The sequence below is a fragment of the Brassica napus genome, unplaced genomic scaffold (assembly GCF_020379485.1).
Source record: "Brassica napus cultivar Da-Ae unplaced genomic scaffold, Da-Ae ScsIHWf_2079;HRSCAF=2730, whole genome shotgun sequence".
NCBI lineage: Eukaryota > Viridiplantae > Streptophyta > Magnoliopsida > Brassicales > Brassicaceae > Brassica > Brassica napus.
In genome coordinates this window covers 22,414-48,822 of record NW_026015492.1, presented here as the reverse complement: position 1 = coordinate 48,822, position 26,409 = coordinate 22,414, and the positions used below count along the sequence as shown (strand labels likewise).

The 26,409-nt window shown below is 36.8% G+C and overlaps 5 pseudogenes; 2 read left to right on the top strand and 3 right to left on the bottom strand.

The window, feature by feature from the left end:
- Positions 1–591: 591 nt before the first annotated feature.
- LOC106429695 lies at positions 592–5,889 on the bottom strand (annotated as a pseudogene).
- Positions 5,890–6,766: 877 nt separating this feature from the next.
- LOC125599978 lies at positions 6,767–9,069 on the bottom strand (annotated as a pseudogene).
- Positions 9,070–12,539: 3,470 nt separating this feature from the next.
- On the bottom strand, positions 12,540–14,946 carry LOC125599977 (annotated as a pseudogene).
- A 2,215-nt stretch (positions 14,947–17,161) lies between these two features.
- LOC125599976 lies at positions 17,162–20,807 on the top strand (annotated as a pseudogene).
- A 993-nt stretch (positions 20,808–21,800) lies between these two features.
- On the top strand, positions 21,801–22,696 carry LOC106429711 (annotated as a pseudogene).
- Positions 22,697–26,409: the final 3,713 nt, after the last annotated feature.

Sequence of the window (26,409 nt, the reverse complement as noted above, 5' to 3'; positions counted from 1 at the left end):
GGAAGACGACCACACCGCAAATGAGTACGAACCAATGAGAAGCGAATCAATAGATTCGGTAGATAATACAACTTGCTGCTGCTTCTCTTTCCCTCGCGGGTCGTGAATCGCCGGCGAAATCTGCAGCTCCGAGCTAACGCCTCGCCCGAAATACTTTCTATCGATGCTACTTGCTCTTGTTTGATCGTCTTCTTCTTCTTCTTCGTCTGTCTTTGTTCCCGCAGATTCACGAACGTGTGTTGATTGAAAGTTCCTTTAACTTGCGAGAAACACTTCTTGCTTTTTATCCCCGCTGTTAGGTTCCTGTTTTCGGTTTAATGGGCCTAAGAGTTAATGAGCCCAATATAATTTAGCCCAATTATGAATTAGATTATACTATTTTTTACAGCAATTATATTATAATTTCATTTTGTAAATTAAAAAAACTAAAATTACATATCTAATTTTACTAATGGATTTTCAAAAATATATATTTTAAATATATATTTATACTTTGTGTTCATATTTATATTCATTACAAATAAATATTATATAATAGAGATTTTTCTTTGGAACCCAAATATCTATATAATTTATATTGCAAGAATTTGATAAGGATTCAATTCATTAGTAAAATATCTTTTTGAAAAGAAACTAATGAATACATCAATTTTCATAACTCCGTTTAGTGCTTAGTTCATTATCTCTTTCCTGCTAAATAAGAAAATGCAAAGAGATCTTTCTTCATCATTACTTGGGCTCAACTTTTGTCATAACAGAGTAGCCACCACTATAATCAAAAGCTCCTTCTCCATCACGTACTTCTTTCTTCCTCAGATTCTCTCCATACAAAACTTTATCACCACCTTTCACGCCTCCAAAATCTGTCGCCGAAGATGAAGCCGACGCAGAGGAGCTGCTAGTGCTCGCTCCACTGTTCTGTATAATAATCTCTATCTCCTTCACCACTTCACTCATCGTTGGCCTCTCAGCCGCCGTCTCATCAACGCATTTTAAGGCTAACTCCATGTACCGGCCTAGTTCTGGTAGAGCTCCGGCGTCTCTTAACGAACGGTCCATCTTTTCTCTCAGTCCGTAGAACTCCTCGTCGCATTTGTTCATTACAAGCTTGATCTCTCGGACAATGTACTTGCCTTTCTCTATCGGCTGTTTCGCTGTGATCAGTTCAAGTAACACAACGCCGAAGCTGTACACGTCGCTCTTCTCAGTAAGTTTCTGCGTTGTGTAGTATTCTGGATCCAAATATCCCTGCCATTAATGGATGTGAGAAAACTAATACAGATAAACACGAAAAGGTGGACGACATGACGATGACAATTCAAGAAACACAAGATTATTGTGTTCTATTTGAATGTTCCGCTTAATTCAATAGCATAATTGTCGAGCGTTTAAAAAAAAACAAGATTATATGAGTATTCCGCATCCTACAACCACTTACAGGCTTAGATCCTATAAGAGTGACTGAATAGACACCGAGTTGCCTAATTAGAAACCAAGTCCAAACATATTCAAGGCATATTAATATGTAATTGTAATAGTATAATTAACCATCATTTAAAAAAACCAAGATTATGAGTATCCCGCATCCTAAAACCACTTGCATGCTTAGATCAAGGGTGACTAAATAGAAATCGAGAAACCGAGTCCCAACATATTTAAGGCATATCGATATATAGCTCCTTCAATAATGAAACAGTGATTCATTGATCTTGCATCTCATGATACATGACATGAATGAAATAAACCTTACCAGTGTGCCTTTGACTTGGGTTGAAACATGGCCTTTGGTGCAGTCAGAAACCAGCTTGGACAAACCAAAGTCAGCAACCTTGGCCGTGAGATTCTCATCCAAAAGAATGTTGGTTGATTTCACGTCCCTGTGTATGATAGGAGGATCCGCCAGTTCGTGGAGGTAAGCTAGTCCTCTTGCTGATCCCAGAGCCACTCTCAGCCTCCGTTTCCAGTCCAGAGCAATACCAGATCTCCCTATAAACAATGCACAAGGAGTTAAAATGTATCTGAATATTTGAGCAGCTAAAGACCAGACTGTGCAAGTACCTGTTAAGCTGTCTTTCAGTGATCCGTTGGACATGAACTCGTACACCAGAATCTGCTCGCCTTGTTCGAAACAAAACCCAACAAGCCCAACTAGGTTCTTGTGATGAACTCTAGAAAGCAACTCAATCTCTGTTTTGAACTCGTGACCTCCTTGTGTTGATCCTTGCTGTGCTCTTTTTATAGCCACCATCTGTCCATCTGAGAGCATTCCTTTATACACCTTTCCATAACCTCCAGAACCCAACTCACTGCTCATGGAGAAGTTGTTGGTGATCTTCTTAAGTTCTTCATAGGAGAACCATCTAGCCCCTTTCAGCTGCGGCGCGCCGCCACTGTCTTTCCCACTTGATGCCCATGAAACTGAGATACAACCACTGTTTGTCTTAGCTAATCAAAACATTTATTGTAAAACATAAATTTTCAATTTTAAAAGTGAATGTAAGTTAGTATATAATTTCTTCTTCTTCTAGTGGACGTTCCCTCTATTAGAAGTGTTCCAGAAATGTCTGCAATCGAGTAAATAGCTCTACGAACTTGCTCATACTCTGAAGGCACTAAAAGCTTATATTGTTTCTTCAAATAATGCAATTTCTATATAACATTTGACTTACCAAACGGTCTACTCAAACCGATAGCTTGCTCTGCACGTCTCTTCTGCCAAAATGCGTATATTCCTAGGGCAACAAGGCACAAGACCAAAGCGCTGCAACCAGTTATTATCCCTGTGACCATCCTAGAGCTCAAGGAACGTCCGTTACCGTCAGCTGCATAAAGTTTCAGGACTGTTAGAGCCCAGTTATAACTAAGGTTATAAAAAAAAAATTATGTACATGTTACCTGGGAAAGTGTAGGGAGATGCAATGAAATAGTAAGGTCCAAACAGTGGAGGAGGTTTATAAGTTTGATTACTCAAGTCAAATCCAATTCTCTGTACTTCACTTCTGTTGAAATACTTCCCCGTAGATGGGAAAAGTTCCAGCTGTATCTGGAGATAATCATCATTGTTGAAGAAAGGGTTTTGTAGAGAGACTGATCCTGGAGTGAGTCCTAGCTTCACCCACAAGCTCATCTCTAGTGAATGGTACGTGTTTGCATTGGTAAGGTCTCTGAACATAGGCCCTCGGAAGTAGAGTGTGCCTTCATAAGGGTAGGCGCATTCACAGCTCTGAGGGCTAACCTTTTGGTCTAATGGACAAGATTTTCCTCCACAGTTAGCAAGACTGGTCGAGTATATACGTTTGGCTTGTTTCTGCTGAATCTGGCAGTAGTTTGTGTTGGAGAGAGCTGTTGTGCATACAGGGTTTCCTACGAGTCTACAACAAAGAGAGCTTCGTTAATAAGTTGCTAGAGAAAGTTTTAGTTGCTAGTTAGTTAAAGAAGAGTTTTACATTAATGTATTGGTGTATCCAGAGCTCAGTGTTACAGAGGAAATGTCATTATCTTGCAGATCAACGAGTTGTAGCTCTGGACCTACTGTGTCTCCTAAGCTCAGTGTTCCGTTGAATGCATTCTTTCTCAGTTTCCTGTACAAATCAAAATCAGATTTGGGATGATATTTAAAGCTGTTGTTAACTTGATGGAGACTTACACTTGCTGAAGCTGTGGGTAGCCAAAGAGCTTATTAGGCAGTGGTCCGTGAAGAGACCCATATTCCATCACCCTAAATCCACAAAAAGAAGGTATATTTACATATTTCCTCATGAGCGGTTTGTAAACTGTAGCAGAGAAGCACTTACAGTGTAGTTAATGAAGGTAAGGTTGAGAACCAGAGAGGAGGCTCTGATGGATCAAATGAGTTATTGCTCAGGTCTCTGTAACATATATCACATTTTTTGTCACAAAAGTGTAGCAGACAAAGGAGGTTTCTGGTGCTGATTAACTTACACATAGTTCAGAGATTTCATGTCTGATAAATCTGGTAAAGATCCTACCAGTTTGTTGTGGGCTAAGTTCCTGAGAGACCACAAGTAAAGATGTATTCTCTCATTAGCTAGGCCTAAAATGATCAATCTGCAAATATTACAAGTTGATTTACACTCACAGTTCAATGATGTTTGTGAGATTACTAAGATTCTCTGGGACTTTTCCGGTCAGAGTGTTTCTGTCAAGCCGCCTGATACAATCCAAGAGAGTGAGATAGTCCTTTTAAAGAGAAGTAGGGAAGAACTATGAAGCTAAGGACATGGAGATGTTATGTTACTCACAGAACCTCTAGTGTCTGAACAAGTCCCAAAGTGGAAGGTATGCTCCCTGTGAATTGATTTCCATCAAATAATCTGACATTTGAAACAAACCATTAGTAACCTTAAATCTCGTGTTAGATTAAATAAGCAATCTAAGTCCCACATCAAGTATTAGACTAAATAAAACATAATACATAAGACTAAAGAAAACCAAATTTATAAGTCTGGTCCAACTCCAGTTAGTATGAGAGCTCTTGAGAAGCAACCGATCCAATAACAAATTCGTGATGGTTTAGGCCTAAAGCGGACAATATTTTACTATAAGCTAGAGATTGAACATTTGGTAAAATACTATTTGACTTACACATGGATCAATATCATCTCAGAGCTGAAGAGTTTTGGTGGAATAGTGCCTGAGAGCTGATTCTTGTTGAAGTGACTGCATTTTTAAGCATTTGCATCAGATGAAGCTGAAGACATACACGGACAGAAGATGTCTTGTAATTAAAAAAAAAATACTCACAAGTGTTTGGCTTTTAAGAGAAGATCAAGACCAGGACTAGAGCCTGATGATATTGGAATGGGTCCTGTCAACTGATTATCCGCAAGATCCAACCAATAGACTTTACTGAGGTTTCCTAGAGACGCTGGAATTTTACCAGTGAAATTATTGGAGTTCAAGGCCCTGGAGAACAAATGATGGAACCCATCAGACATTGATTTGATTTCAGGACAAGAAGTATTAGAGGAGCTTCTTACAAGAAGGATAGATCTTTGAGATAACCAATTTCATTAGGGATGCTACCAGTGAAGCCACATCCAGCAAGTATACTGAAGATCCAATAGGACTGTTTGTTAGATAGATACACAACACAAACACAAGGAAGAGCAGCGAGATTCTCACAGAATGTTGAGCTTTTGCAGGTCTCTTAAACGGGAAGTAAGTGAACCTGTGAGTCCTGGATTGAAAGAAAGGTCCCTGAAACAACACAAAGTCTCCACTTCAGGTAAAACAAAAAAACAAATGTTCATGTTTTGTGTTCATCGAAAAGAGACTGACAAGGATCTTAGTTCGGATAGTTCTCCAATGTCTCCACTAAGCCTTCCTTGAGACCCATTGTTGATAAACCCCTAAACACAAAAGACTTGCTTGCTCAGTACGTTACCAAAATGAAGCAAGCCTAATGTATTAAGCAACACTCACAAAGCAGTGATTCTGGAGTTATTGCAGGAGACACCTTCCCAAGGAGTTCCACAAGGATCATCAGAGCCTCCCCAGCTAGGTGGCGTGTTGTCCCACTGATCCATCAAAGAACGAAGAGCCGCCGCTAATAGATACCAAAACAAAACAAAGATCAAAGAAGCATTACAAATCATTTCCGTTCCATTCAAGGGAAAAGCATGAGAATACTACCATCACGAGGGTCAGTTACTGATGAAACCATCGAGAAGACAGTGAACGAGTAAGTGAGACAGAACAAGAACAACCGGAAAGTAGCCGTCATGGTGGTTGTTGCAGCCACCATTGTTCCTCAAAATACATGAGTTCTTGAGGTTTGATATTTAAGTGAAATTTATGAGAGAACAAATAGTTTAAAGTATCTTCCTTGTGAGACACGATTAATCATTATATCATCAAGAAAGACAAAATGTGTGTGCCAATAGGAACACGAGTGCTACCAAGAAGAGTTGGTTTCATTTGCTTTCAATCAATTTTCCTTTACTTCTAAGTCAATCTAACGGCTGGTATGTCTCTTTTTGTGGAAATACTTTTTAGCTATTAAAACGTTTGAGTGATACATCTTCAAATAAATACAAAATCATTCAGATAACCAATACAAAGATAATCATGTAAGCTTAAGTTACCGTTAAGCTATGTTTTATAATCAAAGCAACCTTCTTCCATCATTATGCTCAGACAAATAAGATAGTGGAACCTACAACTACAAGTGGGTCCTGTCAGCACCAACCATCTCAATATTTGTTAAAATAGTGACAATAAAAACAACTTGTTTTTACAAGCTTTCAATCAACCCAAATACCTTAATTTTGAGAATACAAATTTATTATCTAATATATATAGATGTTTGATATTATTAAATAAAACAGAAATAATCATATAAAATTATTTAAAAGCTTTTATACATTTTGAAGTTAATACACTAGTAAGAACTTCATATGAAAGAATAAAATAATGTGTACTTGCAAAATATTTACACCTATTAAGATGTTTTTCTTAATATTTTATCAACAAAAGTTGATTTGTTAATGGAAGGCTTAATGTTTTTCTAAAACTCTATTAATCAAGGTCTTAACCATTACTTATTGTGAGACCATGAGTGTTAAAGAAAAGTTATACAAGTCAACAAATAATGCTTTGCTAAAAACATTAAGCATTTTACTACAAAAACTATTAATTTAAATCTTGTTTTTTGTTGTGAATTAAATATTGTATGATGAACTATCTCACATGTCTAAAATATTAATTGAAGAAAGAAAAAAAAAGTTGAATATGAAACAAAGAACATGGTGATGATGTGTAGTGTTTGTGTAGGTTTAACTTAGAAGCACACAAGTAAACAAAAAAAAAAAGAAGTCACAACCATTTTCTCCAACTAGTTGATCTAAGCTCACCAGAGAAGAACCTTGGAATGCTCAATAAACTATTAACCCTAGTCAACCCTTCCAAAGCAGACCACTCTTCATCATCCTGTGCAACCGATATACATTCAGCAAGTGTCATTGTCATCATCTTTGACTCAATCCCACAACTCTTAGAGATACTTTCCTCTTTAACTGGAACAATCTCCTCCTCCTTGTTACTGATACTGACACTCTCTACAGAGTCTTCATTGTGTGAATCCTTTACTACATTGCTTGAATCTTGTAGAAAGAGGCAGACTACAGTACAGTCATCGTTCTTTGAAGTTGGATACTTGATTCTCCATGATCTAACCGCTGTGTCCACCAAAGCTCTAGCTGCTGTGCTTCGACTAGGAGCAGAAGCAACAATGTCCACAGCCTCTTGTTAGATAACACATCCCATACACCGTCGCTAGCAAGAATGATGAACTGGTCTTCTTCTGTAAGGTGGCCGGTAGTTGATGTCTGGAACTGAGATAAGACCGTAATCTTTGAGACAGAAGTCACCAAAAGCTCGAGCCATTGCTAAACCAGGTGAGTTGCTGTTTGGTAACCATACACGAGCTACCTCTGGCTCATCTTGCAACGCAAAGACTCTGCCTTTACATTTTTGGATTCTCGCTGATTCACCTGAAAGAGTACATAGAAAGAAAACGTTACTAAATTGGCTTCTCAATCTTTAGAGTTTTAAATATGTAACATACTTGGCAGGTCTGGTTTTAAGTCTACGGTTAGTTGTACAGCGACCAAAGCATTGTCTTTGTCTCTTGTGGCAAGAACAGCTCTCGAGTCACCGATGTTTCCGACCACCAAGTCCTCACCCTAAAAGCAGTCATTATTGAACAATAAAAGCGATGATATTAGAAGAAAGAGTCTAAGCTAGTACCTGCTTGATCAAAGTGACAGAAGTGGTTCCACTGCAGAAACAATCAATAGTAGGATGCATTTTAAGCTCTTTATCTATCTGCTGACAAGACTTGAGCAAGGCGTGTTTAAGAGGCAGATACATCTCTGGAAGTTGTTCACCGTTTGGAATTAACTCACACCATTGCTCATCCATAGTAGTAATAACAGACTCGCTTCTCTGCCCTTCTTCTTCCTCATTCACTAAGCCGCTTTGTTCTGACTCTGATGCTAATTTCAACTGTGTTGAGAGTGTGGAGGGCAATGTGTCTCTGACTTTCTTGGCAACCATATGACCAAATGGTCCGTGTCCATCAAATACACCACAAAACACTGTATCGTCTCTCGAACAAAAGTTCTGCATTTTGGAAGTAGTTTTCATAAGTTATATAATTGTCTTTTTATCTAAATATAACACTAAAAGAAGTAATAAGATAGATACAAGAAACTAGTGGTCCCTTCACAATTATGTGGAAACAGGTCAAAGACAGCACAAGAAGAACACAAAGACACCTCATTTTCAAAGCTCTAAGCTCTGTGATGGTCCCCAAAAACAAAACAAAAAAAGACATGCAACATTCCAAGTTTCTCTCACTAGCAACAACAAAAAATAAAGCAACAATGTCCATTTGATCTCCAACAAGTAGCTTCACTCAAACATTGAACAAACCTTTCTTTCGAGTAGTGATCAATTCCTAGTAAATGGGTTGCAAGAACTAAGTGAAAAGATCAAAACTTTGGAGAGAATATGAAAGAAACAAACCTCAAAAACGAGCATAGCGTCTTGATTGGTTCCTTTCTTGCCTTGTTGTGTGTAAAGACATGCAACTTTACTTGAACCATTTGAAATCAACCGATCCAAAGCCTGTTGAGTCCCTTCGATTTCGCCGCCTCCCTTGTAACCTCTCGGCCGCCGCCACCTTCCGGAGCCTAATATATCATCCTCCGCCGTTGAGGCGGTGGTGCTTGTTTCTCCTGGTTCCTTCCTATCTACTGAATGACACAGACCCATTTTTGAAAATCCAGAGATAAAAAAAGCTAGAAGCTTTGATCAACAAGATTGAAATCTAGGAACTTTCTGGGGTTTTGTTGGTATAATCTCCTCGACGAACAAAGGAGCCAAACGAGAAAAATGAAAATCAGAAAAAGAGTTCTTACACAGCTTCAACAACCCATACTTTAGCTTTAAGCTTTAGCTTTAGCTTTAAAACAAAAAAAAAAATCGAATTCTTTTGAATTGAGTTACGATTCCTTTAAACGCAGTGAAACCAATACTAGCAGAGCCCCAACGTTTTACTTACTCCACTTCCCCGTTCCAAAGATGAAGTAGTGTAATGCTACAAAGAAAGAAACAATTGTGGGAGAGAGGGAGACGAATGATCATATTCAGACAAGGGTCATTGTTTGGTCCCGCACGTGACCTCTTTTGCTTTTTTAGCTTTTTTTTTTAATAGTGTAACGGTGGGAAAATTAGGTTCTTGGCTGCATCGTACCCTCCATCACCAGAAACTCACCCAATTACGACTTGCCACATGTTGAAATTAGGGTGTCTTGTGTCTGTCTTCTGGCTGTGTGTAATGTTTAGAATTTGAACTTAATAATAATTTATTAGTTTGGCTCCACTAATTAATAATTAGTTGAGTATTAACTAGTAATCAGTCACAATGTCCCTTTCAATCTAAATTCTGAAGCCAGCAAAATTTATAAAAATGAATTTTTGTCCAAAATTATTAATCTAAGTACCCACTTGTCTTTAGACCATACGCATATTTGAAAGCAATGTCTAGTTAATACCTTGACTAGAGGTGTTAATCTGGATTTTAGTTTGGTTTATGTTTAAACTTTTAAATTTTAAGATCTTAAATAAACATCAGAGAGAATATAAAGTTACTATTGAGTTAACTAGGTTTTCAATTTGGCATGAGTTAGGCTAGTATACTCTAAAAACATCACAATATAAATAAATTAGGTGATAATTCGCGTCCTGCGCAGAGTAAATAGATTTCAAAATATTATCACTTTTAATTTGTAGATATAATAAAAATTAAAGACATAGCAAGAAATACTATCTGTTATAAAGTAAGGATTAGACGAAATTTGTATGTCAATCTAAATTAAATTACGAAATTTTGTTTAAAAATTGTATATTTGTTTACATAAAATAAATTATAAATATAAAATAAAACGAAACATAAGTAATAGATTAATAAAATATAAAAGAAACAATGTCTTGAATGGTAATCGAAGTAGAGTAGAGTTAAGCTAACCATTTGATTGTTTGAGAGAATGTTTTGATATAAGCAAAGTCAATAAGAAAGGTGTGGTGAGTTTTCTGAATTATAGAAAATACTACGAATCCCACGTAAGTGTAAACACCTAGAGCGTTAAAAAAGAAGCAATTATGACTGAAAATAGAATTCACGGATTGTGTGTTGGCCTTTGCGACACCGAAGACAAGTCTTAGTTGTCCCATTGAACTGGTGAGAGAGAAAGATGCATTCATTTACACTTACACGCATCCAAAATATTGCATTCATTTATCAAAATCCTAAATCTATTTCATCATATCAAGAAATGCTGCTCAATAAACCCTTCTTGTATACGTATATCATTATGTAACGATGGTTATAAAATAGCTACCATGGTACATATAATACATAGTATTCCTAACAAACCTTAAAAGGACTAAACAATAACACAAGTGATAGTGGAGAGTGATGTACTACTTATGAATGAAATTACAAAACATCTGAAAGCAAACCTTGCTTGTATCTTTTTGCTGGGAATGAATCAAACTTATACATCTTCTTAGGTTTTTTTAGGAAATATCAAACCTATGGAATTTGAACATGGAAGTATGAATTTTGGTGGTCATAGACTCAAATAGTTGAATTGAAAAGATTGAAGGTGAGAAGATTGTAGTTAACTCAAGCTTATTTGGGCGTGTTCGGTTTTGTATTTTTGAAGCTCTTCTTCTGCACAAATGAAACACACAAGTTCTTCTTCCGCACAGGAGAACGTAAACACATATAACAAATATACAGCCCATTAAAAGTCCAATAAAAGCTTCATTACAATTAAAACTCATATTTTTTACTTGGATTACTTCCCAAGATTAATCTCTGTAATGGAATGTAATGCTGAAAGGTTTTTGAAAACATTTTTATGGCTTGAATGTAGAGTGGAACATTAAGTGCCTGTTTGTTTCTCCATCCGGATGAACCATTGGATGGAGATGAAAGTTTTGTTCGCTTAGGCACTAAAATGCAATTCATTTCGATGATCACTTTCGGAAATTTAGGCTTTCTTTTAAAGTTTATTCAGCTGATCCAATTTGGACTATTTGGATGGAGATTGTTCATTCAATATGGTATAATGTCTATTATTCTCCTGATGTAAATTATAAATTACAAACATAAACATAATATCATTTTGTCACATACGAAAACTGACAAAACCACAAAAACGCATTTTCCCGCGAACACCTAAAATAATTTTTTTCACGCCAAAACCTTAAAAATGCATTTCCACACAAAATTGCAAAAATATGTTTTTCAGCCAAAATGGCAAAAACGTGTTTTCCCGCAAAAATGTGTTTTCATGCCAAAATCACAATAACGCGATTTCACGCCAAAACCCCAAACACATTTTTTCGCAAAAACACGTTTTCACGCCAAAACCACAAAACATGTTTTGTTTTCTCGCCGGAACATGTTTTCCGCCAAAACCGAAAAATGCGTTTTCTCATCAAAATGCATTTCCCGCCAAAACTGCAAAACGCGTATTCTTGTGAAAAATGCAAAACGGGTTTCACGCCAAAATGCATTTTTCTGCGAAAACCGCAAAAATGTGTTTTTCCACCAAAAGCACATTTCCCGTGAAAACCGCAAAAACATATTTCCCGCCAAAACGCATTTTCTGCGAAACCCGAAAAATGTGTTTTCATGCCAAAACTACAAAAACATTTTTTCACGCCAAAAACGCAAAAACGCATTTTCCCGCCAAAATCCTAAAACATGTTTTCTCGCCAAAACCGAAAATTGTCGTTTTTCTGCCAAAACCGAAAAATCTTATTTTTTTTTCTGCCAAAAACCGCAAAAAAAAAGTGTTTTCCCACCAAAACCACAAAACGTGTTTCTCGCCAAAACCAAAAAATATATTTCCTGCCAAAACCAAAAAATCTTGTTTTCCCGCTAAAACCGAAAAATCTCGTTTTCCCGCCAAAACCGCAAAAAAGTTTTTTTCTCGCCAGAACCAAAAATTGCATTTTCCTGGCATAATCGAAAAATCTTGTTTTCCTGTCAAAATAAAAAAAAATCTTGTTTTCCGTCATAACCGAAATTTTTTGTTTTCCGCCAAAACCGAAGTTACAGTCGGTTTATTATTAATATTCTTTTTAGTTGAAACTAAGTTTTTTTAAAACATGTTTATCAATTTTTTGTTTATTAGAAGTTATTGTTTTAGTAATTTTAACATATGATTAAATTAAGATAATGGTAATTTGGTAATTTGTTTACTAACCTCATTTGGATGGAAATAAAAATAAAGAAACAAACATAAAATTCATTTAGATGATTCATCTAAATGAACCATCTGGATGGACAAACAAACAGTTCCAAAAATCTGAATGGATCATCTGAATAAATCATACAAATGGATCATCTGAATGGAGATGACAGATGGTTAAACGAACAACCTCTAAGAATATTTGTTATCACAAAATTAAACCACATTTTGGTACATCATTTGCAGTCTTGTCAGATTCCATCATGACCATGTTCATTGAGGCACCAGCGGTTCAACATCTAACGTAGGCGATAAATCAAAGAGAGATGCTGGAGCAGTCATGTCCACACTCCAAGAATCATCTATGTTTATTTCTATTGGCATTTCTTCTTCTTCTTCCTCTTCTTCGATAGTTACCTCTAAATCTTCAAGTGATGAACGGATTTTCTCAAGGTCACTGGAAACCACTCTCATGCTTGGATGCTTCTTCCCTTTTAGGCTTAAACACCTTCTCGCAAGCTTTGCCAAAGCCAATACTTGTTCCGGTTTGCATTCTTCTTTGATCCGAGAATCAACAATATCAAGAACTCTGTTCTCTTTCATGGCCTCGATGAAATGAGATGCAAGCCCTCTGTTTTCTTCAAGCCGCACACAGAGAAAACAGTTTTTCTCTGGTTATAAGCTCAACCAAGACAATCCCAAAACTATAAACATCACTTTTATCAGTGAACTGGCTAGTTTGAAAGTACTCTGGATCCAAATATCCAAAAGTACCAGCAACATGAGTTGTCAAGTGTGTCTGATCTATGCTTATAGATCTCGAAGTACCAAAATCCGACACCTTGGCTCTATACTTCTCATCCAAGAGTATGTTTTGGTCTTGACATATCTGTGATAGACCGGTGTAGATGCAGCCGAGTGCAAGTAAGCAAGTGCTCCTGCAATTTCCACAGCTATCCGCAAACGCACTTCCAAGTCATGGTGTAATCATCTGAATCATTGTGTAGCCGTTTGAACAGGTCTCCGTTTGGAATATGCTCATAAACCAATATAGGAACCTCTGTCTCGAGACAACACCCCATGAGTTTCAAGATGTTTCTATGGTTAATCTGCGAGAGAACATGAACCTCATTGATGAACTCCTCAACTTTGTCTTTATCCAAACTTTAGATCTTTTGACAGCTATGATTCTTCCATCTACCAGCATTCCTTTGTAGACAGTGCCTTGGCCTCCCTGTCCAAGAACCCTGTTCTTGTTGAAGTTATCGGTCGCTTTCTCCAGCTCTTTGGAGCTGAATATCCTAGATGTCTAAACATTACCACCTCCTTCTTCTGTAGTTAGTTGTGTTCAACAATAAGCCTCCGTTACGTTTAAAGAACTCCCTCTTTCGGATAATCTTCCTTCTCTCTTGACGAATTTGATCAATCTCCATATCCCGAGAACCAAGAACAACAGTGCCAAACCTATAACCAGACCTGAACAATGACGAAAACAAAAACATAAAAGATCACTCCTTTTTGCTTTGTTATGTGACTTCAGAATCTAAATTTTTTTAAAAAAAACTCCTTTGGTTCACCTCACAGGCTTGATCTTCTCTATTTTCTTTGGCACACACCTAAACGATCCAGGGACATTAACACAAGTTTGTCCTCCACACCTGCTTTGCCCTAATTCTCCCTCACATTCATCAATGTCTAGGCAACAATTACAAAATGGCAGAATCAAATCAACAGATCCATAATAAAAATAATTAAACCACATTGAAGTCCAATAAGACGAAGATCTTACCAACACATCCACCCTGAAGATACAGATTCCCTTCGTAACCGTCATTGCAGAAACAGCTACTGTGACCAAACCCAGTTAAATAACTATACTCAGCAAACACAACTTGATTCGCTCGTGTCGTAAGCATCATCACCCGTCAAATTAAAACAACCCACTGGCTTCGCTAATTGAGTAAGTGATGCATCAAAGAACCATTCAAGCCCGATCACAGTAAAACCATTACTAGAAATTTTCTCCAGCTGGATAACATTCGCCGGAGAGTAAGTCTCCTTCGTCAAGAAAGCAACTTTACAAAGAGTTGTGTTACCACCAGCGGAGCTTTCTAAGTCAACGCCGATCACTTGCGGTCTATCCGCCGTGATCATCGCCTGAAAACATCTGTAACCACTGCAGATCTTGTCTAGGCCTAGGCGACTCTCGCAGCTGGATTCACATCCTATGATCTGAGATTCGAGGTCGGTAACCAAAGCTCTGGCTTCCTTTACCGGTGAGGTTTAAAGGAAGAGGCTTTTCGTCTCGTTTAGAACAGCCGGAGGAAGTCACCGGAGATTTGATGTGAAAGACGCCTTGGGTGCTGTCAATTGTTTTTTGAAGTGTGTGATGCTCATCAATTCTCTGTTGATCTTAGAGAGGAACGGAGTGGAGAGGGAGGTGGTGGTGGTGGTGTTACAGACAACCTTGTACCAGTCGTTGAGATAGCAATGTTTCGGTCCGATACCGAAAGGGAAAGGAATTGAGATTCCTCCACAGAAACTATTACATAGACTTGAAGAAGGGTCAAGGTTTTGAGCTGTTATTAACAGTTTTAGGAGGGAGAGTAGAATACAAAATAAAAGTCTCTCGTTCTTCATTCTTTTGCTTCTTCTTTTGGCTATGTTTTTTGGTTTTTTCATGTCTGTGTTTTGCCTAAATACTGTGCATGAAAGTTGGCAATTATCAAACTGACAAGTAATAAAAAGTTACTCACGGTGTGAGAACCCATGTGCAGGTGGTTAGGTAAACTCTATTACTAAAAAAACTCAAATCAAATATTAAAAATACAAATAAACTCCGCATGTTTAATAGATTATGAAATTATTTATGTATCCGGAAGTGTCTATGGAAACAAACAAGATCAGTGATTACAAATTTAGAGTGTCATTCATCAAAAAAAAGAAGATACATTCACACACACCGACCCTGGACGTAAAAGCAAATGCATTATTAATTTATTATTGAAGGATCTTACCGTGTTTGAAACGTAAAAAAGGCTCAATATCTGACATCGACAAGAGAAACTTCCTAATAGTTCAAAGGCTCACAGATGCTGCAGTCGAAGCTGTTCATGCTTTGACTTCCAAAGGCACATGTAATAATCCAGAGACTCTGATAAAAACAGTTCACAGAGATTTAAATGGCTTTAACTAATAGAGATCGAGAGCAAAGAGAGTGATTTGGTATAATGATCTCTTATTTTCCACGAAAAGGGAATGAATGTTGGTACAAGATATATATATACAATTACTTAACCAACTGAAATCAATTATACCAGCTAATCTACTTAACCGGTTTACTCCTATACATTAATATCCCCCCTCAAGATGGAGATGCATAAATGTTGATCACACCCATCTTGCTCATGTTATTCCGGAATGGAGAAGGATATAATGATTTGGTGAGCATGTCAGCGAGCTGATCTCCCGTACGTACAAACATCGTCTTCACAATCCCCTTCACAAGACACTCTCTAATCTTGTAGCAATCAAATTCCACATGTTTAGTTCTTTCATGGAAAACTGAATTGCTCGCAATGTAGAGTGCAGATGTGTTATCACCATACAAATAAGCTGGAAGAGAGAAGGGTACGCGTAGATACTTCAATACTTGAGTTAGCCATAGAATCTCCTTACATGCCACACACATAGCACGAAACTCAGCTTCTGCAGAACTCAAGGACACTGTATCTTGCTTCTTAGAACGCCATGATACCAACGAATCACCAATAAACATAGCGTATCCTGTGACTGACCTTCTGTCATCAGTACAAGCCCCCCAATCAGAATCCGAGAAACCTCGCAAAGAAAAGTTGGTATCTGTTCCATAAAGCAAGCCTTGACCAATAGACCCCTTCAAATATCTCAAGACTTTGTGAAGTGCAGTAAGATGCACATCACGAGGTTCAGAAGCAAACTGGGAAAGCTTGGACACTGCAAAGAGATATCTGGCCGGGTTATGGTAAGGTATTGAAGCTTGCCTATGAGCTTTTTGTATTGTTTTCTATCTGCCAAAACCACTCCTTCTTCCTTCGAAAGCTTCTGGTTTGGTTCCATAGGTATTGATGACGGTTTGCAATCAGAGAACCCGGAAGCCGCCAACATATCTAACACATACTTCCTTTGACAGATAGTGATACCTGCAGTCGATCTCGCTACCTCTATGCCAAGAAAGAATTTGGGAGGACCAAGATCTCGCAACTGAAATGCTGAAGCGAGTTGATCAACCAAAACTTGAGCATCTTCTACACGAGTACTAGCGATAATAATATCGTCAACGTATACACTCACCACCACAAACATACCTTCACGCTCTTGAAGAAACAAAGTGTGTTCACCAGGGCATTGATCAAATCCAAGATCCATCAAAGTTGTAGAGAACTTAAGAAACCACTGACGAGATGCCTGCTTTAAGCCACTGACGAGATGCCTGCTTTAAACCATTAACCTGGCTCTGATACCATAATAGAGATCGAGAGCAAAGAGAGTGATTTGGTATAATGATCTCTTATTTTCCACGAAAAGGGAATGAATGTTGGTACAAGATATATATACAATTACTTAACCAACTGAAATCAATTATACCAGCTAATCTACTTAACCGGTTTACTCCTATACATTAATATTAACAATTGACAAGTTTCAAACCAGAAACATAAAGAGGGAGAGAGTTGATCATAAAAAAAAAAAGAGGGAGAGAGAACCTGGTCTTTTTCTTGACTTGCAAGCGATCTCGTGGTAGAGACAGGAAAATGTACTCATGGGCTCACTTATATTAGTTGGGCCTTGGCCCAATTAGTCTTACCCGACCAAAATCGAAAAGATTTATTTCCCAGACTCTCTCACTTTTGCTCAGGCGATTCAGATCTTGGCGACAACCTCATTAGGGTTCTTATTACAGCTTCTGTTATAATCTGGAAAGGTTCGTACTTTATCTGTGTAACTCGGTGTTGGGTTTGGGTGTTTCTGCAGCTTAGAATTTCAATCTATGGGTAGGCACGATAGTTCCTCCGAGGAAGAGAGAGAGAGTGAGAAGAGATAGAAGCCCAGATGAGAGCTCGCGAAGAGATCTAGAGATTGGTGGTGTTGCACATAAGATGAGAGCAGATAGCTCCTCAGATGAGGAATCAGGTAGGCGGTCTAGGAAGAATCGAAGAGAAGTAGACTCTGGTTCTGACGACGATGATAAGAGAGAGATAGAGGGAAAAGAGTGGAAGTAGATGATGCTACTGTTCGTGAGAAGAGGGCAAGTAAAGAGAGGACTTCTTCTGATGAAGAAGATGAGAACCATCTTTCAAAGGTTACTGGAGATGTTGATGATGATTATGAAAGGAAGAGAAGTCCCAAAGGCAGGGAGAGGCATGATAGAGAGAGGACTCATAGGGGTAGTAGAGTCTTAGCTGATAAGCCTTCTGGTAAAGAAGATGACAGACAAAAGAGCAGGAGAGGTGGGAGAGAAAGCGAGAGGAAACGTAGAGATCATCAAGCATCTGACGACGATGAGGAAGGTGAGATTAGGAACAGGAGAAGAGGGAGAGAGAGGACTGATAGAGGTAACGAAGGTCTCTTAAAGAGAGATCGGAGGGAGAGACTGGTCTGATAGGCATCGGAGGGACGATGGAGGTAGAGATGAAAAGGAGAGGCGACACAGTGACAGATATAGCGATAGCCAAACAGACAAGTTGAGAAAGGAAGAGAAGAGTGAAGCTGCAAAGCCCAGCTGCCAGAGCTCAACCCATCTGACAGCAATGCTATGGCTTTGGGGAAAACTGGCGGAGTTTATATCCCTCCGTTCAAGCTAGCACGCATGATGAAGGAAGTGGAAGACAAGAGCAGTGTAGAGTATCAGCGTCTAACATGGGACGCTCTCCGTAAAAGTATTAACGGGCTGGTCAATAAAGTCAATGCAAGTAACATCAAGAACATAATCCCTGAACTGTTCGCTGAGAACCTCATCAGAGGAAGGGGCTTTCTGCCGTTCATGTATGAAGTCTCAAATGGCGTCTCCTGGATTCACTGACGTCTTTGCAGCTCTAGTCGCTGTTATCAACGCCAAGTTCCCTGAAGTTGCTGAACTTTATTGAAAAGGGTCGTTTTGCAGCTAAAGAGAGCTTATAAGCGTAATGACAAGGTTTGTCCTTTTCCCTGTAAGTCTTGTAATGCATTTTCATTTATATATGTCTTATTTATGCATTTGTGTGTTCCGTTTTCGTTTCACCAGCCTCAATTGCTAGCTGCTGTTAAGTTTATAGCACATCTAGTGAACCAGCAAGTGGCTGAGGAAATCATTGCACTTGAATTAGTCACTGTACTTCTGGAAAACCCGACTGATGACAGTGTGGAGGTGGCTGTTGGTTTCGTTACAGAGTGTGGTGCGATGCTTCAGGACGTTACACCAAAAGGATTGCATGGTAATAATTCTTTTCAACCTCTCCTTCTGTTATATTGAGAAACATTAGACTGCTTGTTTGGCATATGCTGCTATGATATATCTAGTTCACCTCTTGTTGAAAGATAACGTTGGTTGTGTATGTAAGCGATTCACTTCACGCATTAAGCCGTGTTAACATGGCATGCATGTTCCATTTTGCCACAGGTCTTCCTTTTATTTTGTGTTTTTAAGCTCTTCCAATTGCTAATACAGGGATTTTTGAGCGGTTTCGTGGTATACTGCACGAGGGAGAGATTGATAAGAGAGTTCAGTATTTGATTGAAGGGCTCTTTGCTATTAGGAAAGCGAAGTTTCAGGTAAAGATTATAGAGCTTGCTTGAATTTTATTCTTAGATTATCAGGTTGTTGTAGAGATGGAACCATGCTGTTTTCACTGATAGCATATTGCTCATAAAATTGTGTGAATGATTTACTTTCAGGGACATCCTGCTGTTCGTCCTGAGCTGGATCTTGTGGAAGAAAAATATTCGCATGATATATCTATTGATGACGAAATAAATCCTGAAACCTCTCTTGGTAAGCTTGGTAACTCATGGTTCTGTAGAGATAGATTATTTTAGTGTTAGTAAAACTCTTCTTAACTTTAGAACTCTCTGATTTTTCTTCTGTTTGCAGATGTTTTCAAACCTGATCCTGACTTCCTTGAGAACGAAAAGAAGTACGAGGTCCTGAAGAAGGAATTACTCGGTGAGGATGAGTCTGACGATGAAGATGGATCTGATGCTAGTTCAGAGGATAACGATGATGAGGAAGATGATTCTGATGAAGAAGAAGATGAAGAACAAATGAGAATAAGAGACGAGACAGAGACCAATCTTGTTAATCTTAGGAGGACAATATACCTGACCATTATGTCTAGCGTTGATTTTGAGGAAGCAGGTCACAAGTTACTTAAAATTAAACTTGAGCCAGGCAAGAGGTAAGCACCCCTTCCAAATCTTTGAATTTACTTTAGTAGTCAAGGCTTATAACATTCTTTATCCAATTCAATGTTGCAGATGGAGCTATGCATAATGCTTCTGGAATGTTGCTCACAAGAGAGAGAACGTACCTGCGTTACTACGGTTTTGTTGGGTCAGCGTTTCTGTATGATCAACAAGATTCATCAAGAGAATTTTGAGAAATGTTTTGTTCAGCAGTACTCAATGATCCACCGGCTTGAGACGAACAAGCTGCGTAATGTGGCTAAGTTTTTCGCCCATTTACTGGGCACAGATGCACTCCCCTGGCATGTGCTTGCCTACATTCGCTTAACTGAGGAGGACACAACTTCGTCGTCCCGTATCTTCATTAAGATCCTTTTCAGGTAACTTGAATCAATCAGCAACACATTCCATGGAACTCATTTTACCATTTTAGAGCTGTTTTGTCTCATTGGTTGTGTTGATTTGGTTACTACTTTGCATTTGATTGCAGGAATTGTCAGAACACTTGGGGATTAGGCTGCTTAATGAGAGGCTTCAGGATCCAACAATGCAGGAGTCACTTGAATCCATCTTTCCTAAAGATAATCCAAAGAACACGAGGTTTGCAATCAACTTCTTCACCTCCATTGGTCTTGGAGGCATCACGGAGAATCTGAGAGAGTACCTGAAGAACATGCCACGGCTCATCATGCAACAACAGAAGCAAGTTGCAGAATCAACATCATCGTCTGGATCCGACAGTTCTGGTTCTGAGTCAGATTCATCGACTTCTTCTTCTTCTTCTTCTTCTAGTTCGGATGAAAGCGACAGAGAGAAGAGGAAGCGAAGAAGAAGATCTTGAGAGAGTCTGTTTTCTTTGTCAATTTTCAACGAAAAAATCTTCAAGTTCTTGTGTTGGTTATTGAATCTTGAATTTACATGAGCAGTCATTTAGCTTCTGTTATTTTGCAGAAGCTGATGAACAAAGAGACTATAGACTATAAGCTAAGACGATCAAGATTGTGAACAGAAATGTTTTCTTTGTTACTATGATTGTCTTCCAAGTTTAAAATATCTCTTTTCAATAAAATTTGATCTTTATTTTTTTTTAGCTAAGATGATTGCGACATATGAAATGTAAAAAAAATGTATTTGTGAAACAATTTCCTTTTCTAAAACATATATCTTTTCAAGATGGAGGGAGTAGTACTTTTAAGCTTTTTTTTAGAAAAAAATGTACTATCTATTGAATTAAATCGTAAAAAATATATGTGATCCACAAAATATGTAAAATTTGTGTTGAGTGTATTGAAGAGAATCATGAGATATTTTGAATAGTGAAAAGTATCAAATTGCGAAAGAATCATTCTTGTATTTTTGTTCAACAAATTGTTTGGATAAGAACGCAAAAATATCAGTCTTTTTTTTCTTACAAAATATCAATATCATCATCTTTAAAAAAGAAAAGAAAATGTGGTTTATGGATCCGATTGGTAATGGCTGTAGCTTTAAATATTTTGCTGTAGAAAAAAATCTGTAGACTTTTTGCTGTGGCTTTAGATTTTATTGCTGTAGAATTTATTGAAGCACTAAAAAATTGCTTTGGATATTTGGCTCTGCAGAGCACTTGTACAGCTGTAGGATATTTTAAGAGATGTGGTTTCAAAAAAAAATTTAAAGCTTGATTGCTCTGAATTTGGTACTGTGGAAATAAATAGGGCTGTGGACAGCACCTACAGCAACTACCAATCACCCCCTATATCTCAAAGTTAATACTGCTGTGAGAAGCTTTAGGGATCGCGTAGTGACCATGGTTTTTAGATTAGCTAAAGAGACCAGATTGGTAGTCTACAACCCACAGTATCTAAAACATAATTAGGAAATAGCTAATAAATTGATCTTGCTTACGTCTTAAAATACACCAAACTTTTTAAAATAAAATAAAAAACTTGTAATATAATAGTAACAAAAAAGTAGGAATAGATAAGATTATAATAAAAATAGTAAAAAGCCTTTGGAAATGGATAAGGACACGTAGGTAGAGATGACAAAAGAGACCAAGTCACCGTTCCCTCTTCGTGTCTGTGTATATATAATCCCGCTCTATCCAATCCATTTACTTAAATATCACAAATCCATTTAACTCTTAAATCTCAAAAAAATTCTTTATTTCTGTAAATCACATTACATTCAGTTTGATTCTGTCTTGTTCAAAACATGACTATTGCTTTAACCATTGGAGGAAACGTGTTCTCGGGTCTATCCGGATCAAAGTCCAGCATAAAAAGAACGCGAAGATGCTAAACAGAACAGAGTCGTTTGTTCTTCATCTTCTATAATGGATCCTTATAAGACCCTTAAGATCCGACCCGATTCATCCGAATACGAGGTCAAGCAAGCTTTCAGACAACTCGCCAAAAAGGTTTGACCATTTTTTAATGCTAAATTTAGTTAATTGGGTTTCTCAAAGTTGATATCTTCTTGTTGTCGGTGATGTTGCAGTATCATCCTGATGTTTGTAGAGGAAACAACTGTGGGGTACAGTTTCAAACAATCAACGAAGCTTACAATGTAAGAGGGTGTCTTTATGAAAACATCTTAACAATCATACTGTTTGATCGTTAATCTTCTTCTTTTTTTTTATGTATTTTTGAAGATTGTGTTGAAGCAAATAAAGAATCAGATGGAGGGAACAGAGGAGTTTTCAGCCGTTCGATGTATATGACGAGGGGTTCAACGGAATGAATGATCCAGATTGCGACACCGTGGGAGGAATGGATGGGATGGGAAGGTGCAGGAACCAGAGACTACTCTTCTCACGTCAATCCTTACGCTTGAAGTAATGATCCGAATTGCACATAAATAACAGCCGAGACTGAAATGGAACAATGTAAATATAGGTGTTGTCCATGGGACTTAAAATGTGAATAAACGAGTAATTTCTCCAATCATGTGAATCTCAAACGTGAATCTGCAAGTAATAATACCATTAGACTTCTAATGTTTCTGTCTCGACTTTAAAAACCGTCAAGTGGTGAAGTTCTATTATTTCTGTAAAATCAAATGTTAGACCAAATCATCAATTCTTTTCAACTGCTTCTTTATACTATTTTATAATATTAAAAAATCTGAACAACTCAAAAATCTTGTTAAGAAGTCGTTTTGGTTTTTCTTTTACAAATTTCTTCGAACTTTTAATCCATGGAGAATACACGGGAAAACGGCTTATTTATGCCTGAATTAGGAGTCACTGAGAAAATAAATACTTCAACTTCTACTACATGCCAAACATACATTGATTAATCAAAAATTTGAAATTCGTGTTTGAACTAGGGATCGTTGAAAAAATACTTACCTCAACTCTTATTGCATACTAAAACATGCCTTAACTAATCAAAAATTTTAAATTATACTCAATCTTTAGAAGACAATTATCGCAATTTTGACTTAAACTCTGTTAATTAATTATTAATGACTAACTAGATTTTGATCCGCGCAGGCGCGGGGTGTATATTTTGAAAAATATGTTGATATTTGTTTTTCATGTAATTATTAGGATTTGGAAAAATGAATCCGAGGAACATAACGATACCGATCCAAAGATATAGTACCAAACCCAAACATAAATTGATTAAATATTCTAATTATTCAAAATTTTGTTATTTAGAGAACCGAATCTGATCCGAACCGAAGTATTTAGGTATCCGAATTTATCTAAAATAGATTTATATACTTATATATATAATTATTTTTAGATTTAACATATATAAAACATCAAAAAAATTTTAGGGAATTAGATTGACCTATTTTGGTATATTTTAAAAGTGGCCTAGATAACTTTCAATTTTTTAAAAAAACATAAGCCCATTACTTTTTTTCTTAATACTACTACCCTTGTTTTCAAACAAAAATATTTTTTTTAAAATACTGCAATCCATGTTTCCAAACACTCCAAATTTTAAAAGTCCTATTCAAGTCTCCAAACACTCCAATTTTGTACTTGAGTTTTAATAAGATAGACTAGGATACTTAATTGGCTAATGAGTTAGGACCATTATCTCTACGATGTCGTTTGTTCTGTATTTTGTCTCTTCATTCTGTTTTATCGGAATCCTTCACTTTGTCGCATAAGAAAAAAGAAAGAAACGGAGATAAAAACACAAGACAGACGACATCGTATTCATATTGATAATAACCCATTGTTTTAAGGTTTTGGCCCAACTATTATCAGATTTGACTTATTCAAATTTGATTTTCGATTAGGCCCAATATTATTCATCTGACTCATTAGCCAATTAAGTATATATCATAGTCAACGTCGTTAACAATTAATTAACAGAATTTAAATCAAAATTAGGATTAGCGTTGACTTCTAAAGACTTGGTATAAATTTTAAATTTTCGATTAATTAAGGTATGGTTTGGCATGCAATAAGAGTTGGGGTATGTATTTTTTTATCAACCCCTAGTTCAAACATGAATTTCAATCTTTTTATTAGTTAAGTTATGTTTTGGCATGCAGTAAAAGTTGAGGTATGTTTTTTTCAGCGACCCTTAGTTCAGGCATGAATAAACCATTTTCCCGAAAATGCTCTGCTGCTGCAGTACCTGAAGACATTCAAAGATCAAACATCATTTCATTTGTTTTAGTCGATTAGTAGTAGCAAGGCCGGTCCTCGACTAAAGTTCATAAAGTAAGGGCTTTAGACACCAACTTTTGTATATATCTAAGGGGCGGCAACTTATGTAGCAAGATCACTATATCTTAGTGGTTTATGTTCTTTTCATTGTGGTCTATAGGTTGTGAGCTTCCGTTTTTACCATCTTTTTTTTTATTCCTTTTTTTTTCCTTTAGAATTTTGGAGAAAATAACAATTAAAATTGCCCCATTCAATACTTACTTTTCTAACAAATTTGTCTATTATATCACAAATATATTATTAAATAAACCATTTAATTAGGCAAATTTTAGTTATATCTTCACTATAAATGTTATTCTTGCGGTTTTTGTTTTTATTCTATTTTTTTAATAAAATAGCTTTGTAAACAAGATAATAATTATAAAAAGGATTTAAGTTATCAGTTGCTCAATTTCAACATTTTAGTTTGTATTTTAATCGGTCTTCACCTGAACTAATGTGATTCTTAATATCACATGTAACTCTTTTGCTCTATTTATTTGCTTTTCTTTTAAAAGTTTTTATAATTTTCTAGGAATTTATCAAACCTACACAAACAAATTATCATAAATTCGGTTCTAATCCGTGAGACAATCCACAAAGGAAAAATGATGTTGATGTTAATGAATTTTTATCAGATGTTGTCATATTATTCAATTAATGTTTTAATAGAAAATGTAACAAAAATAAGATTGATAACCAACTAAATGGATTGTCAATGATATTAGTAGAACCAGTATGGCTTAAATATTGTAGTTATTTCAAAATTCATCAATAAAATTTATATTTCGTGAATAATGTGATTTTATCTCTTTGTATTTTATTTTATTTTTGTTAACAATTTAGGATTTAATAGTATATTGCAGTATTTTGAATATATGCTTAAACATGCAATAAAAAAATTTATTTTTATATCTAAGGGCATAATTTTCTTGTCCGCTTTCGGCTCTACATAGGTCCGGACGGGCACTGAGTAGTAGTAAGAAAGTTCCACCTGCTGCCAGAGTCTGTACTGTAGCATCAAGAAGTGTGATTTACGGGCTGTTCGTTTCACCATTTGTCATCTCCATCCAAATGATTCATTTGTATGATCTATTCAGATGATCCATACACATTTTTGTGATTGTTTGTTTGTACATCAACATGGCTCATCTAGATGAATCATCTAAATGGATCTTATGTTTGTTTCTTTATTTTCATTTTCATTCAAATGAGTTTAGTAAACAAATACCAAAATACCATTGTGTTGGTTTAATCATATGTTTGATATTAACTTTAACTATATTACATTTAATTATTTAGTTTAATATATTTACATTAGAATTATTTCAAAATTAACGATTTTTTTTTTTTGCGGTTTGAACGGGAAATTTTTTTTTTGGTTTTAGCGAAAAAACACATTTTTCGGTTTCGGCGGAAAAACAAGATTTTTCGGATCTGCCGGAAAAAAAGATATTTTCAGTTTTGGCGGGAAAATACAAATTTTCGGTTTTGGCGAGAAAAGATGTTTTTTGCAGTTTTGGCGGAAAAGACGTTTGGCGGGAAAATGTGTTTTTTTGCGGTTTTGGAGGGAAACACGTTTTTGCGATTTTTGCGGGAAAACTAAATTTTTCAGTTTTAGCGAGAAAACAAGATTTTTCGTTATTGGCGGGAAAACGCGTTTTGCGGTTTAGGCGGAAAAACGCATTTGGCGGCGGGAAAATGTGTTTTTGCTGTTTTGGCGAGAAAACACGTTTTTGCTGTTTTGGCGAGAAAAACGCGTTTTTGCTGTTTTGGCGAGAAAACGCGTTTTTGCTGTTTTGGCGAGAAAACGCGTTTTTGCCGTTTTGGCAGGAAAACACGTTTTTGCGGTTTTGACGAGAAAATACGTTTTTGACGGGAACGCGTTTTTGCGGTTTTGGGGGAAAAACATGTTTTAGCGGGAAAACACATTTTGCGGTTTTGGCGAGGAAAACACGTTTTTCGCGGAAAACACGTTTTTTTTTGCGTTTTTTGCGGTTTTCACGGGAAAACGAGTTTTTTGGTTTTGGCGAGAAAACG